The 14,840-nt window shown below is 44.0% G+C and overlaps 1 protein-coding gene across 10 annotated transcripts in view; it reads right to left on the minus strand.

The window, feature by feature from the left end:
* The window catches only part of FHIP1A (FHF complex subunit HOOK interacting protein 1A), a 308,835-nt gene extending 294,284 nt beyond the window's left edge, over positions 1–14,551 (minus strand). For 5 of the 10 annotated variants that reach the window (XM_086346327.1, XM_086346321.1, XM_086346325.1 and 2 more), the window contains exon 1: positions 14,165–14,539. The gene's annotated coding sequence lies outside the window, so the exon portion shown is untranslated. Of the gene's footprint in view, positions 1–14,164 lie in introns of all 10 variants that reach the window. The other 5 variants (XM_086346322.1, XM_086346318.1, XM_086346317.1 and 2 more) reach the window with 4 other exon arrangements.
* Between the last annotated feature and the right edge of the window lie 289 nt (positions 14,552–14,840).

Here is a 14,840-nt window from a genome sequence, read left to right on the forward strand (position 1 = left end):
CCCATGTATCCTTATAGGAAAGAGGGAGAGGAGACAAGACACAGACATCCCAAGAGGAGAAAGCCAAGCGAGGTGGGACAGAGAGATGCAGTCACAGACCAAGGACAGCTTCCAGCGAAGAAGAAAGAATTCTCCCCTAGCATCGCACAGGGACCATGGCCTTGCCTACTCCTTGACTTTAGACTTCGAGTCTCCAGAACTATGAGAGAATAACTTCTGTTGTTTGATCCACCCAGTCAGTGGTAATGTTACCATAGTTATAGGAAACTAACACAATATTATACAAACTGAAAATTTTTTATTATGGATATTTAAGAAATACTCTTTTTTAAAATAATACCATGATCATTCCCTTTGTTAAAGTCCTTTAATGTGTCTAAATCCAGAGTTTAAATTTCCCAAATTGCCTTAATTTCATATTTATAATTTATAACTTTGTGGTGATTTAGCCAAATCAAGATACAAAAATACTTATGTCTCTTAAGTCTCAGGCAACTTTTTCAAATATAATAAATGAAAACACTTATCTGACACTGACTTTGGGGAAAAAAATAATAGTTCTTCCTTCTTTTGTTTTTCTTGCCATTTATTTACTGAACAAACAAAATAACTTGTTCTGCAGATATATCTACATTCTGGATTTGGCTGATCACATCTCCATGATATTTTTAAACATGGTCCCCTTTTTCCTGTGCTTCTTATAAACTAGCAGTTAGAAACAAAGTCTTAATTAGAATCATATTCAGGTTTTTGATAAGTAATGTCAAATGGTTCTATATATTTCCTATTTTATCCAATTAGGGGGCACGTATTTACTTTTTTCTCTTTTTGTAACGTTAACACTGATCAGTGGGTACAGGGATTCTCTGTCTGATGTTATCAATTATAAAGTTCCCAATTGCCCTTTGACCTAAGTTTCAGGAGTCACTGACAATCATTCCCTAGGTTGTTATTTCATTGCTGCTGCTGCTGCTGCTGCTAAGTCGCTTCAGTCGTGTCTGACTCTGTGCGACCCCAGAGATGGCAGCCCACCAGGCTCCCCTGTCCCTGGGATTTTCCAGGCAAGAACACTGGAGTGGGTTGCCATTTCCTTCTCCAATGCATGAAAGTGAAAAGTGAAAGTGAAGTCGCTCAGTCATGTCCGACTCTTCGCGACCCCATGGACTGCAGCCTACCAGGCTCCTCCATCCTTGGGATTTTCCAGGCAAGAGTACTGGAGTGGGTTGCCACTGCCTTCTCCTGTTATTTCATTACAGGTAATAAAATGATAATATTTTCTTCATGTCATTCCTTCTGCACTTATGAGTTGGAATTCTAAAAATCAGGCTTTTGTGCAAAACACTTGTTGGTTCCTCTGAAAGACAGCACTGGTTTTTTAAAAAACAGGAAAAGTAAGGTAAGTGCTTGATAACACCTTTTTAAGGTAGTATTAGACAGATATCTGCCTCTTGACTATTAAGACTACCCTGGTCTGACTCAATGAGGGTAACTTCTCAAGTACACTCCACTTAAGTCCTCAAGTTACCAGTTCAAATACTCCATCTACAATATGAAACCTATTTTTAAAGAACAAAAGGCAGGACCCAACATAACTATGTCAATTTGATGTCGATTCTCAGGATTTACGCCCAATCAGACCAGTCCAAACTCTTCAACCAACCCCTTCGAACCAGTCAACCTGAGGCTACCAGATCCTGTTTCACTGATAATAACCCATCTTCTCATTCTGGACTTGGTGCCTTTGGTCGGTGCTCTGCACACCTGACGCTCTCCCTGCAACCAGCTCAAGCTGTCCTCTTTGCCCTCGGCAGTAAACACAGCTCCTACTCTTGCATCCAGCACCCACCCTTCTTCTGAGAATGGCACGATCCTTCTTTCAGGAGACTGCTCCTTTTCTCCACCCAAACGATGTGTTTCTAGACGGGGCTGCCAATTACCAAATAACGTATGCCGCCGGCCACAGGGAAGAGGGTACCATCCAAGGGAGGTCAATCAGAGGCAGCCCTGGGATTCTGAGATGTAGATTAAAAGCTCAGGCCCTCTTTCTGGGTGATCCTTGGCTTTCGGGCAGCCATGCCCTCAGCCACATGGAGAAAACTGAACCAGAGAGAAGTAGGAAGAAGTAGGGAAAAGACACTGAGACTCTCAGTGGTATAGGAGTTTCCAGCTTTGGCTTCCAATACCTCCTTCACTTCTCTCATACCTTTGACCATGTGAGTCAATAAATTCCCTTTCCATATAGTTGAAATTTCTAATAACTTACAACCAAAGGAATCCCAATAAAATCCCCACCACAGTGACCTCTACATTTCTGATTTCTTATGCTTACTTTCAGAGAAGGCAATGCACCCCACTCCAGTGCTCTTGCCTGGAAAATCCCATGGACAGAGGAGCCTGGTGGGCTCCAGTCCATGGGGTCGCTAAGAGTCGGGCACGACTGAGCGACTTCACTTTCACTTTTCACTTTCATGCATCGGAGAAGGAAATGGCAACCCACTCCAGTATTCTTGCCTGGAGAATCCCAGGGACGGTGGAGCCTGGTGGGCTGCCGTCTATGGGGTCACACAGAGTCAGACACAGCTGAAGTGACTTAGCAGCAGCAGCAGCATGCTTACTTTCTGTACAAATAACACTTAATCACAAGCTGTCCTAATTTTTTGTGTGTCAAATACATGTCTGTCAACATTTTTTGTGGCCTTGTAGACATATTAACTCATAACTTTTGAAAGAATCCCACTAACAATCCCTAGAAGACTGCCAACAGAGATTTAGTACATAAATAACAATTACCATGTACTGATTATTACTTCCATGGTAAGCATTTCAGATGTGTTATCTTATTTAACCCTCAAGGAAAATTCCTGCGGTGGGGGGTGCATTATAAACTTGGGCTTCCCCGATGGCCCAAGTGGTAAAGAATCCACCTGCCAATACAGGAGACACAGGAGATGTAGGTTTAATCCCTGGGTCAGAAGATCCCCTGAAGGATGAATGGCAACCCACTGCAGTATTCTTGCCTAGAGAATCCCAAGAACAGAGGAGCCTGGTGGCTACAGTCCATGGGGCTGTGGAGTCAGATATGACTGAGCATAAAAACATAAAGAAGCTAAGGTTCATCCCAGGAAAGTAACAGGTTCAGACACAATTATTAAATAGCAAAGCAGAGGTCTGAGCCAGATTTGTGTCCAAACTGCACCTTCTCTCCACCATGCCCACGTTGCCTCCCACAACAATAAATACTTGCTAATTACCTTACCAGAGAGTATAATTCACCAAAGACCTCCATTTAACCCCTGACTCTCCACTGACCTCAAAGTACATGCCCTTCGTCATCAAGCATACTTAATATATGGATGCATAAATAAATGAGCTATATGAAAATAAGTACCTTGAAAAAGTCATAATACAATTTCTCCAAAATTACTACTGGCAGCCTGAAGATGAAATGCTGGCATTCCTCTTAAGGAAGAGGTAAAAGGATGAATATTTAAGACCCCTCTGCCTGAACAAGATGTATACAACTCCCCTGGCGGTGATATTTCAAAACAGCAAAAGGAGATTTGTGAGAGCCTGTCGCTGTGAGACACGCCTTCAGCTCTGCAATTGCTCAGAGGAACATTCCTGTGTCATCATTAGCCACTAATAGTTATTGAGCACTCCCATGGCTTGGAGGCAAGAACAGAAGCCCTTTAGGAAGAAAATGGCTCCATCTTCTTAGCTCAGTGACGACAGGCCAAGAGGACAGGAACAGCAATTTACTGACAGAGAACTCAAAAATCACCAGTTCCCATCTCTACACGATCTGCATCCTTCAGGCCAAGATTTTCGATTCCATGCTTCTGTGTCCAATTGCTGCTGGAACTACTCTATTAAACTAACTTCGAGGCAACAACTGTTTTCAGCATCTACCCAAGGACTTTCCAGTGAGAAGTGTCCCATACACGTGCTGGTGTTGTCTGTCTCTTTTTCTTTTCCCTTCCTCACTTTTTCCACTCTACTTGGGGGCTTATACCATACATACACTCTTCTGAGGAAGACAGTGATTGTTCCTAAGAAGGCCAGAGCTGCTATCAAAGAGGCACGCTCCTTAGTTATAAGCTGGCAAGAGCAGAGCCAAGGGGAGAGTGTGCCCAGTACACACTGGAGAATGGCGTACCCCTTGATGCCACGGGACTTTGCTAACCTGCATGCTCTGGTGAAAGACGAGCCCTAAAGCACTCAGCACCACCACAGACACAAAACGACTTCAGATGAGACTGTATGTGTGACAGTGCTCTTCAAGCCACAAACAGCCAGGAGACTCTAAATCAGTCCTGCTATAGATGCGGCTGCAAGGAAGGCAGCAACCTGCGGGACAGGTGGGTATGTGGTTTGGAGCCTGACTCGGTCTGGAGGTGCTAAGTCGCTTCAGTCATGCTCGACTCTTGGTGACCCTATGGACTGTGGCCTGCCAGGCTCCTCTGTCCATGGAATTTTCCAGCTAAGAACACTGGAGTGGGCTGTCATGCCCTCCTCTGGGGGATATTCCCAACCCAGGGATTGAACCCTTGTCTCTGATGTCTCCTACATGGGCAGGCAGGTGTTTTTCCACAAGTGCCACCTGGGAAGCCCAGGTCTGAATAGAAGGGACCTTCAGTAACAAGAAGGGAAAAAGGAAGAGGGGCCAACAGGATTTAAAAGAAAGCCCAGACAACCAAGGGTGTGAAGAATTTTCAAGACAGCAAGCTCCCGAGGACCTCCGTGGTGGCTGGCTAACCGGCTAAGCCACCAGTGGCTAAGACTCTGCACTCCCAACGCAGGAGGCCTGGGTTTGATCCCTGGGCACAGAACTAGATTCTGTCTGACATGACTGAAGATCCTGTGTGCTGCAGTGAAGAAACAGTGCAGCCAAATACATAAATAGTTTTTTTTAATCTTTGAAAAAAAAACGACAGCAAACTCCCATTCAATTCAACAAACACTTTACTGAATGGCAGGCACTGGTCTACATCTTGGGACACAGCCAAAGAGAGTCAAAACTAATTCAGCAGAGATCCCTGCCCTTCGTGGAGCTTTACGTTCTTATTTGGGGGTTAACTGATAAACAATACACAAAATAAATAAGTAAATTGTAATATGTTAGAAAATAAGTGCAGGACAGCAGGGGAAGGGAGAAGGAATGTGCAGAGGATCTGAAATACTCCGAGACTAAAAGACATACCAAACTGCATAAGGAGGTCAGATTTGCAATGATGTTCCTCAAAAACTGCAGGAGAAATGAGGAAAATCAAACAGAGCTTGAATGAAATGTGCATAAAATTGGACAAACCCAAATTGCCTAGGAACACAGAGCTCTTTTTCCATATTTAGTCTTCTTGACCCTTGCTCAAAATTATTGATACCAACATGCTATGTAACGTAATTATGGAGGAAGATACAAAATGACTTCACCACAGGCAGAGCAAAGGGAATTACAAGAGACAAGAGCAAAGCAGATGAGAGCAAGAATAGTTGCAAACCAGTACTTCATATTTAAACCGAACTTTAAATATGGCTCAACTTTTTCTTAGGAAAAGTTAGCTCTAGGTCAAGGAAAATGTATAAGTTTTGTTTCTAGTAACAACTCCAAACAACTGGCAGAGTCTCCCTGGAGCACTGCTCTGATAAAGAGTTCTGGGTCCTGTGGGCAATGAGCTAGACATTTCTTCCCTGGGCACAAGGTGGGGGGCTGAGCACACATGCCCCACACTTGCCTCTCCTTCCTCAGTAGAGCTTAGTGCTTTAAAAGAAAATCAGTAAACACTGACCACCTACTACGTGAAGCAAAACCAAGAACAGTGGAGGATTTGCAGTATAGAGCTTGATCCGCGTCCTCATGGAGTTTATAATATAACTGGGAACAAGAACAATTGTATTAAAGATTTTTTCACACTAGAAAGCTAATGTCTAATGACTAAATTCCTAATATTTCAGTACAGAGGCTCAGATACCAGGAAACTGCTACAGGAAAAGATAGCCAAGAAAGGCTTAATGGAGGACACAGGCTTGGAACTGGATTTGAAGAATTCACATCACCGAGATAGGAAAGAGGAAGGACCAGTCCCAGCAGAGAGAGTGGGAAAGGAATAGGTAGGTGTGCTCAGGAATGGAGAACAGATCGGCACGGCAGCCTGAGAGAGGGCCTGCATGGGGCACACCACAGACGCCCTGAGTGTTAGGGATCGCCAGGGAAACAGACCAACCGAAGACATACAGGTAAGGGAGGCGGACAGACGGAGAGAACAAACACGGACACCAGTGGGAGAAAGGGGTGGGGGTGGGATGAACTGGGACGCTGGGAGTGACATATTTACACTCCCATGTATAAAGTATGTAACTAATGGGAAGCTGCTGGACAGCACAGGGAACTCTAGTCAGTGCTCTGTGGTGACCTAAATGGGAAAGAAACCCAAAAAGGAAGGGATGTATGCATACATATAGCAGATTCGCTTTGCTGTGCAGCAGAAAGTGACACAACATTGTAAAGCAACTATACACCACCAAAAATTTTAAAAATAAATAAAGGATGCATATGCATATATATATATATATAAGCAGACAGAAAGGTTTATTATAAGGAATTGGCTCATGCAATTACAAAGGCTGAGAAGTCCCAAGACCTGCAGTTGGCAAGCCAGAGAGGAACAGCTGATAATACAGTTCAAGTCCAAGCTTAAGGCCAAAGGCACAGAAGATGGATGTCCTGGCTCAAAACCTGTCAGGCAGAGAGCGCGAATTCTCCCTTCCTCGGCCTTTCTGTTCAATTCAGGTCTTCAGTGGACTGAATGAGGCCCATCCACAATAGAAAGGCCATCAGCTCTACTCAGTCTACCAATTCCAAAGTCAAGCTCATCCAGAAACACCCTCCCAGACACACCCAAAACAACACTTAATCAAATCCCTGGACAACCTGTCACCCAATCAATTAAATTTGGCACCTAAATTTAGCCATTATACACTGAACTGACTTATTACTCAGTAGGCAACAAGGACCACGATCAGTGACATAAGCAAAGCTGTACTGTAAAGAATCAGACCAATCATGGCATACAAATGGATTATAGAAAGAAAAACTGGAAATGAAAACAAGGTAAAACACATTATAATTGCCCACGTGATGATAAGACGCAGACCGTGAACAACACACACAAATAGGATTCTGTTCACAATAAGGTACTCAGCTAGGTGACCAAGAGGAGTTACTCTTGTCATCCTAGAGTTTAATAGGATGTCAGGATCCAAATAAAGACCTATGCAGCAGGAACTGGAGAAGCAAGCCTAGGATTTCAAAGGTCAGCAATGAGGATGCAGATTTAGGGATCACCTGTGTAGGGGAGGGAGCCAAGTTGCGAGTTTGCTCCAGGAGTGCCCGCCCCACCTCCACAGAAGCCCGAAGGACAGCAGGTTCAATCAGTCAGGCTTGAGTCAGAAAGTCCCGCAAGAGCGACTTGTTTTGTGATTCACTGTGGAGGAATGACCATTCCTAGGTGGCACACTAATCCTAAAACATGATCAAGAGGTAGGATGACTTTAGGAGGAAAAAAGGGAGGAGCAACACAACCAGCCCCCAAACAACCAAACCACAGCTTACAAGCTGATTCATCAAGAGCGAATGCAGGGTCCACTTTCCAAATCAGACACACAAAGTCCTCAACATGAGCCCAGTGGAGAAGTACAAGGAGGAAACTGACGGACAAACCTCATCAAGCTGATAAGAAATTAGCATTAACCATTAAGTTTTTAATACAACTCGAGTAAACAGCACATTGTCTAGTATTTCCTGAAGCAAATCAAGGCCAGTGAAAGTCCTGTTGCCACTTTTTTCATAAACATTATTGCATCTTGCTTAAAATAAGCAAAGTGTAAACATTCTGAAATATATCACAAACAGGAGGGATTTTAAATATTCAACTTATTAAAAAAGTAACAGTGTTAGAGAACAGGCAATAACCAAGACTAATACACAAGAAATGTTTCATCTTCCCACAAAAAAACCCCAAAATGTAAGAACTATATACAATGAAGTTTCACCTGTATCCTAAAAAATTCTTAATTTATTAAGAAATTTTTCATATAAAAGACATCAAGAAGCATTTTTCCTAATAAAATAAATATGGGCAGACATCATCTTAATTTTAAGGGTGCACCAAATATTTATGCTAAATGACCTACTGATGATATTTTTAAAGTATAGCTTATATTACTTATGCATAAATACACACATGTATAACACACGTGTGTGTGTATATACACACATGGGGTATGTGTATATATATATATATATATAAGTGTGCATGTGTGTACATTTATATTTGTTAAGATGTTTTTATGCTCATTCTAATATGTTACAAAGAAAATCATGAATGAACTCCAAGTACAAGTTCCATGAAGACAAACAAAACAGAAGGTATTCATCCTAAGGAATGAAACATAATCCTCTAACTGAATGGTTATGAACAAAGCTTGGACTCCATGAAAATATTAATCAGCTCTCTAAGATGACCAATACAAACTCTGCCACAGGAATTCCTGAAATGTTCCTGCTTCAATGAGCCTAGGTCATGAAATTTAGCCAAAGTATTATATTTCACATTTGCCACACATGCTGCTGCTGCTGCTGCCGCTGCTAAGTCACTTCAGTCGTGTCCGACTCTGTGCGACCCCATAGACGGCAGCCCACCAGGCTCCCCTGTCCCTGGGATTCTCCAGGCAAGAACACTGGAGTGGGTCGCCATTTCCTTCTCCAGTGCATGAAAGTGAAAAGTGAAAGTGAAGTCGCTCAGTCCTGTCCGACTCTTAGCGACCCCATGGACTGCAGCCCACCAGGCTCCTCAGTCCATGGGATTTTCCAGGCAAGAGTACTGGAGTGGGGTGCCATTGCCTTCTCCACACATAGATGAGTAAAATTAGTTCTTGGGACTTTCTGCAGGTCTAAAGATCGTAAAATTGACCCATGACCAATATTTCAACAGAGGTAAATTTTCGTACAAGAAGAGGACCTAATAATACACACTCACTCTGCATTCTGCAAAGCCTAGTGGATTCCCTGAACTCCTTAATGGCATGTCCTAGAATAATGTTTCTTAAAAAAAAATTTTTTTAACTATGCTCCATAAAAAGTAATTAGCAGCTCATCCAACAACTGCAGAGTATTTTTAGAGCTGTTATCAATTACTATATTATCTTGGGGAAAACATTAAAACCAAAAAAATCTGAAATGAGGTGAGCCTCACCTAAAAGCTCAGCGCCTTTTGTTACTATGACCTTTTGTTTCAGAGTCTGCTCATATATTAATAATTTCTATCTTTGGTCCAATACATTCAAAAATAAAAAAGCCACTAATATAGTTTAAAATGTAGAGACACTACTGGAGGAAGTATAAATTAGAGATATTTAACTTTTCATCCCTCTGACTCTTTCACAAACCTCTCCTACCCAAGTGTACAAAGATATACTTTCAAGGATGTTCTCCAAAGTATTATTCCTACTATGGGAAAATGGGAAACCCCCCACATTTCCAACAATAGGAAATTGTTTAAATTACCTGTGATGCAATACTACACAGTATGATCTGTATGTATGGCTATGGAAACATTTTCAATGCATATTAAGTTAAAAATTAAGTTGAAAGTTGTGCTATTTTACCCCCACTTGTTATTAAAATCACAATTATAAATATATTTTAATTTAGGAAAATTTGGGGGAACTTTCTCTAGAATACAACATCACAGTGCACTTTTCATTTTCAACATTACACATTTCTGTAGTGTTTGAATGTTGAATAATATGTATTGTGTGTATAATCAGAAAAAAATAGTTTTAAGTTGGTGATATAATTTTAGAGGGAAAGTAGAAAATCTCATGTATAAAGAAAAGAGAAATCTTGGAGTGTTAAAAACTTTTCTATTATAGTTCTGCTATATCACCTGCCTCAGCCTCTCTCTTGGAAGACCATTGTTCCCTTATTCTCAGAATTTCAAAATTAAACAACCCACATAGATATCAGAAAGACCTTCTTATCATCTCCCATTAGTAATAGCTTCTCGGGATAAAAGTTTAAGCCAAACTCCAGTATTTATCAAACTCAACTGAGTAACACCGTTAATTTCTGAATAGCTGCAGACTGCAAAAGTGTCTCTAATCCTAATTAAAAGTTATTATAGAATTAACCTCAAAAGTGTACAGATTATGCAGACTCTGAAGGATTTTTGTGATAGAAATATGAGGAATTACATATAATTACCTATTTTTGAATCCACAGTCCAACAACCTAATCAAGCACTGTAAAAAGTAGACAGAAAGGAGAAGGGAGCAATGCCTGGAAAGGCAACTAAGGAATCACAAGCACCGAGGAAAGTTCCACCTGCCTGGGGAAGGGTGTGAACCTGGGAGACCTTAGCGAAACAATTCAACTATATTTCAATTTCCTCACCTACAAGAGGAAAGGGCTGGAAATAATCTCTGCGGTCCCTTTTGACTCTAAAATTCGAAAAACAAACCTTTACTCTTTCCTTGCCAAAGAAGACCTAAAAAAGCAATACACATGTACACAGCATAAAATATAAGGTATAAGGTTATAAGGTACTTGGCCAAAAACAGCAGAGTCCTGCCTGGCTCCTCCTCACCCTTGAGTTCCACTCTCCAAAAGAAGCCCTTTCAACTCTTTTAGATGTTTCTTCTAGTAATTAATTCCATATTTGTAAACCCCACACTTAAATTTTATTTTCTGATTTTTTCAACTGTAGATCCTAGTCAAAGTTCCTTATGGCAACTAGGAGGGTATTTATTTACCTACCCCACCTCGTGGGGTGCAGCTACACTGTTAAGATGCAAAGGATATAAAGATGACATGCATGTACACACACGTGTAAGTACGTGTTTCTGTAGTCCCCCACGAGCACGCATTTTGGTTAAGGAGAAATAAGACCCCATTTTGCATCCAAACACCGCACAAAATGTAGCAGAGAAAAAATTAAAAGCCTAGCCTCTAAATCAGAAACACTGCACTTGGGTCTGAGTTCAACACATACAGGAACAAAATATGCACCTAAAAGTTTCTTATTTTCTCTGAATCTCATCTGTTTTCCTCCTGTATAATCTGAACATAATAGCACGAACTTCAAAATGGTTGAATCACAAAGCACAAATATGGTGTGTGCTCGGTCCCTCAGTCATGTTCCGACTCTTTGCAACCCCAGGGACTGTAGCCCGCCAGGCTCCTCTGTCCACGGGATTTTTCAGGCAAGAATACTGGAGTAGGCTGCCATTTCCTTCTGCAGGGGATCTTCCCCGACCCAGGGATGGAATCTGCATCTCTTGCATTTCCTGTACTGGCAGGTGGATTCTCTAACACTGTGCCACCAGGGAAGCCCCCATACTACATCTGATCTTAGCCAAATGTCCAAGAAGCGATGGCAAGAGCTGCCTTTTTGGTTAAGTCAGCCATCTCAAGACCCACAAAAAAAGTTACTTTCTGTTATTGTCTTCACTAAGAGATCCCTATAAATGAAGTTCCTGAAGCTACTTGGCCACTTGAGCACTGTTCTCCTATGTAGGCTAAAAACTAAGAGGCAGACGTCATCAAGAGTAAGAGTGAAGTAAAGGTGTTCACGCTTCACAGAAGTGTGAGAAGTAAGGATGAAGTAAATCATGTTCCACGGTCAAAATCTGAGAGGCCGACTCTTCCAAGGGCCTATGTATCACCCAATGAGACAAATGTGCACAGAACATCGGGCATCTAAGCAGGCATCAGAGAAAGCAGCTCTGTTTTATATTTGCAGAGAGAGGGAGCTTTCTTATAAAATTCTCTTTCGAAAAGTGAAACAAGAACATAATTTCCAAAGTCACACCTCAGGCTTCTGCTAATATGTACCTCTATATTTCAACATTATTTGTACATCTGCTTTCTGACCTACAGACATAATCTACTGACTTCCTATTCTGGCAGAAAAGAACTCTGCAGAGAAAGTGTTTTGAACCAATTTCGAGAAGTTATCACGAAGAACTGTCCAGCAGTGTATTATCAACACAGTCCTCTCATTTCTGGTCTTCAAAGGCCTACATTAAAAGTGATACAGCCTGGGCTCCCCTGGTTGTCCAGAGGCTGACTCCACACTCCCAAAGCAAGGGGCCCCAGGTGGATGCCTGGTTACAGAACTAGATCCCACATGCCACAACTAAAGATTTTGCATGCCATAATGAAGATTGAAGATCCCACGTGCTGGAACTAAGACCCAGCTCAGCCAAATAAATATCTTTTCTTTTATATAAAGTGATACAACCGTACTGTCTCTATTTAGGGGAAGGTAGGAAGCTAGCTGGGTAGTTGTGCCTAGATTGTGAAACCACTCTAAATCTCTCTCTGAATCTAGTTCAGTGATAGGCAGTTTCTCTTGTCTTTTCCATCTGCCCCACACAGTTAAATCCTATTCCTAAATCTACAGGACAAATGACAAATGGAACCCCAAACTTTATTTCAAGACAAACATGGAAACAATTTCTATGAACCTGGCAGAGAGGGGTTAACTGGAACTAAAAGAAACCGGCTTTTAATTATCTGAAAAGGTTATCTAAATCCAACAAGTATGCCACATTAAGCCGTAAATGTACAGATTGAATCTCCTGTTCGATTTCTGTCCAGCGAAGACCACTAAAGTTCTCCAAATGTGGACTTGGGCTGTGGTACGCTACGTTTGGGCAGTTTCAGGGAAAACATCCTGTCCGGGGCCAGGTGTCCAAGTGAATTTGAGGTCAGGCAGGTGACCCTGCCAACCAGACATGGTACATTAAGGAGAGGAAATCTTTTCTCTCACTAATCAACAGGATAAAGGTGATTAAGCAGGAATTATTTTTCAATGACCTACATAATTTCATCAGGGCTGCTGTGGCTATTAGCAGAGAGCAGCTGACTTCTAATGAGATGAATCTGATAGCAGGCCCCTTCCAGGGAAGGCAGGCAGCAGGCCCAGTCTACAGGGAAGCAACAAGTGGTGTGCACTGTTCGCTCCTCCTCCTCAGGACTCTCTCTCCTCTGTTTTGATCTCCTCTCTTCCACTGGGAATATTCCTCACCTTGGATGGCGAAGGTTGCAGCACCTGCTGAATGGTGGAAGCTGGGTCTATTTTTTGTTTAATTTTTATTTTATACTGGAATATAGTTGATTTACAATGTTGTCTTAGTTTCAAGTGTACAGCAAAGTGATTCAGTTATACACATTCATATATCCATTCTTTTTTCAGATTCTTTTCCCATTTTAGTTATTACAGAATATTGGGAAGAGTTCCCTGTGCACCCAGTTGGATCCATCCATTCACAACAGAGCAGGATAAATTAGGAGTCTGGGATTAACAAAACCGGGCTCTATTAAGAATGGATGGATCCAAGTGGGTGGGACAGAACTGGGCTAATTCATTAGACCTGCCCATTTGATTCCCAAAGTCCCCAGGAAACAAGGCTACCCCTGCCATCACACCTGGCTCTGGCTGGGCTCTTGAAATAGGACAGCAGTTCCACTCCCGAGAAGTGGAATTATAACAAAGGACCTTTGTTAAGGTCGGAGCAGGACACACACACACACACACACACACACACACACACACACCATCATCATCACCGTCAATAATAACTACGACTTGAAAGCAGTTTCATTAGAGAACTTGATGAAATTGAGCAAAAGCCACCCAACGAGTAAGTCTTCACACCTGGCAAGTACAGCAAACTTCAGAGTGGCACCGCCTCCGCCTCTGGTATAAAAGCGACAAGGTCTGGAGAGGAAAACTGAGCCCCAGACCTCTTTGCCTTTGCCTATTTCTCCCGTAGGACTCAGCTCTCCGGCCCCAGGGACCAAGAAAAGGGTGGAGAGCCCTAATGTCATCCTTCTCCGTCAAAACAAGCTAGCTCTCTCTCCCTCGGGATCAGTCACAGAGTAACGCCCGGTCCCGCGGCTCGGGGAGCCAACCTCCTCCCCGCCGCGCCTGGCCCGACACAGAGACCTTGTCTGGGCTATTCCCAAGGGCCCGCTCCCAATTCCTGCGCCTCCCGTCCGGTCTGAGAGCTCAGGAAGAGGCGCTTCTTCCCTCCCGCTTCCCACAACCCCTAAAGCAAGAGACCCCCTCAAGCGCAAGTCTCAGAACCGCGCGCCACGTACCTGTCAGTGGCCGCGGCTCCTCCTCCCGAGGGCGCGGTGGGGGGACAGTGCAGAAAGTTTGTGCCGCTGCCCGCGCCGCACGCCGCGAGGAAGGGGGACGGGGCTCCTCGCCGAGTCCGGGACAGTCCGCTCCGCTCCCGGGCGGGCCGAGGCTCTCAGATCTCTGCTCAGCTCCCCCACGCCCGGCTCCAAGTCTACAGCGGCTCCCCGGGAAAGGACGAGGCGGGAGAAGGTCCGAGCGCAACTCGCCGACGGTGCGTCAGCGGGTGGCGGAGTCGCGCCGCTCCCCGGCTCCCCCGCCCACTACCCCGCGCCCTCGGGAGCGCAGGCGGGGCTCGGCCGGGGAGGGGCCCAACCTGCTAGGCCGGCCCGGGGGAGCGCGCGCCCGGCTCCGCCCCACCGGCCCCGCCCCCGCCCCGCAGGCCCCGCCCCTCGCAGGCCCCGCCCCTGCCCCAGCGCGTGGCCGCCAGGTGCAGGGTGGAGAGGAGCCGAATCGGCTGCGACGTGGCCCCGGCGCCCGTTGCCAAGGTGAAGGAGGCGGAGCCTCTGAGGGAAAGTTTCCACCGAAACTTGAACCCGGCGAAATGGAGGACACCTCGCCCTTGGGGACTCGTCTATCGCTGGAACTACACCCCTTCACGAACACACACACACTACGTTTACAGTCGTGCCAAAA

The sequence above is a fragment of the Bos grunniens genome, chromosome 17 (genome assembly GCF_055505025.1).
Source record: "Bos grunniens cultivar Pamir isolate PY7600 chromosome 17, Bosgru_T2T1.0, whole genome shotgun sequence".
NCBI classification, from domain to species: Eukaryota; Metazoa; Chordata; class Mammalia; order Artiodactyla; family Bovidae; genus Bos; species Bos grunniens.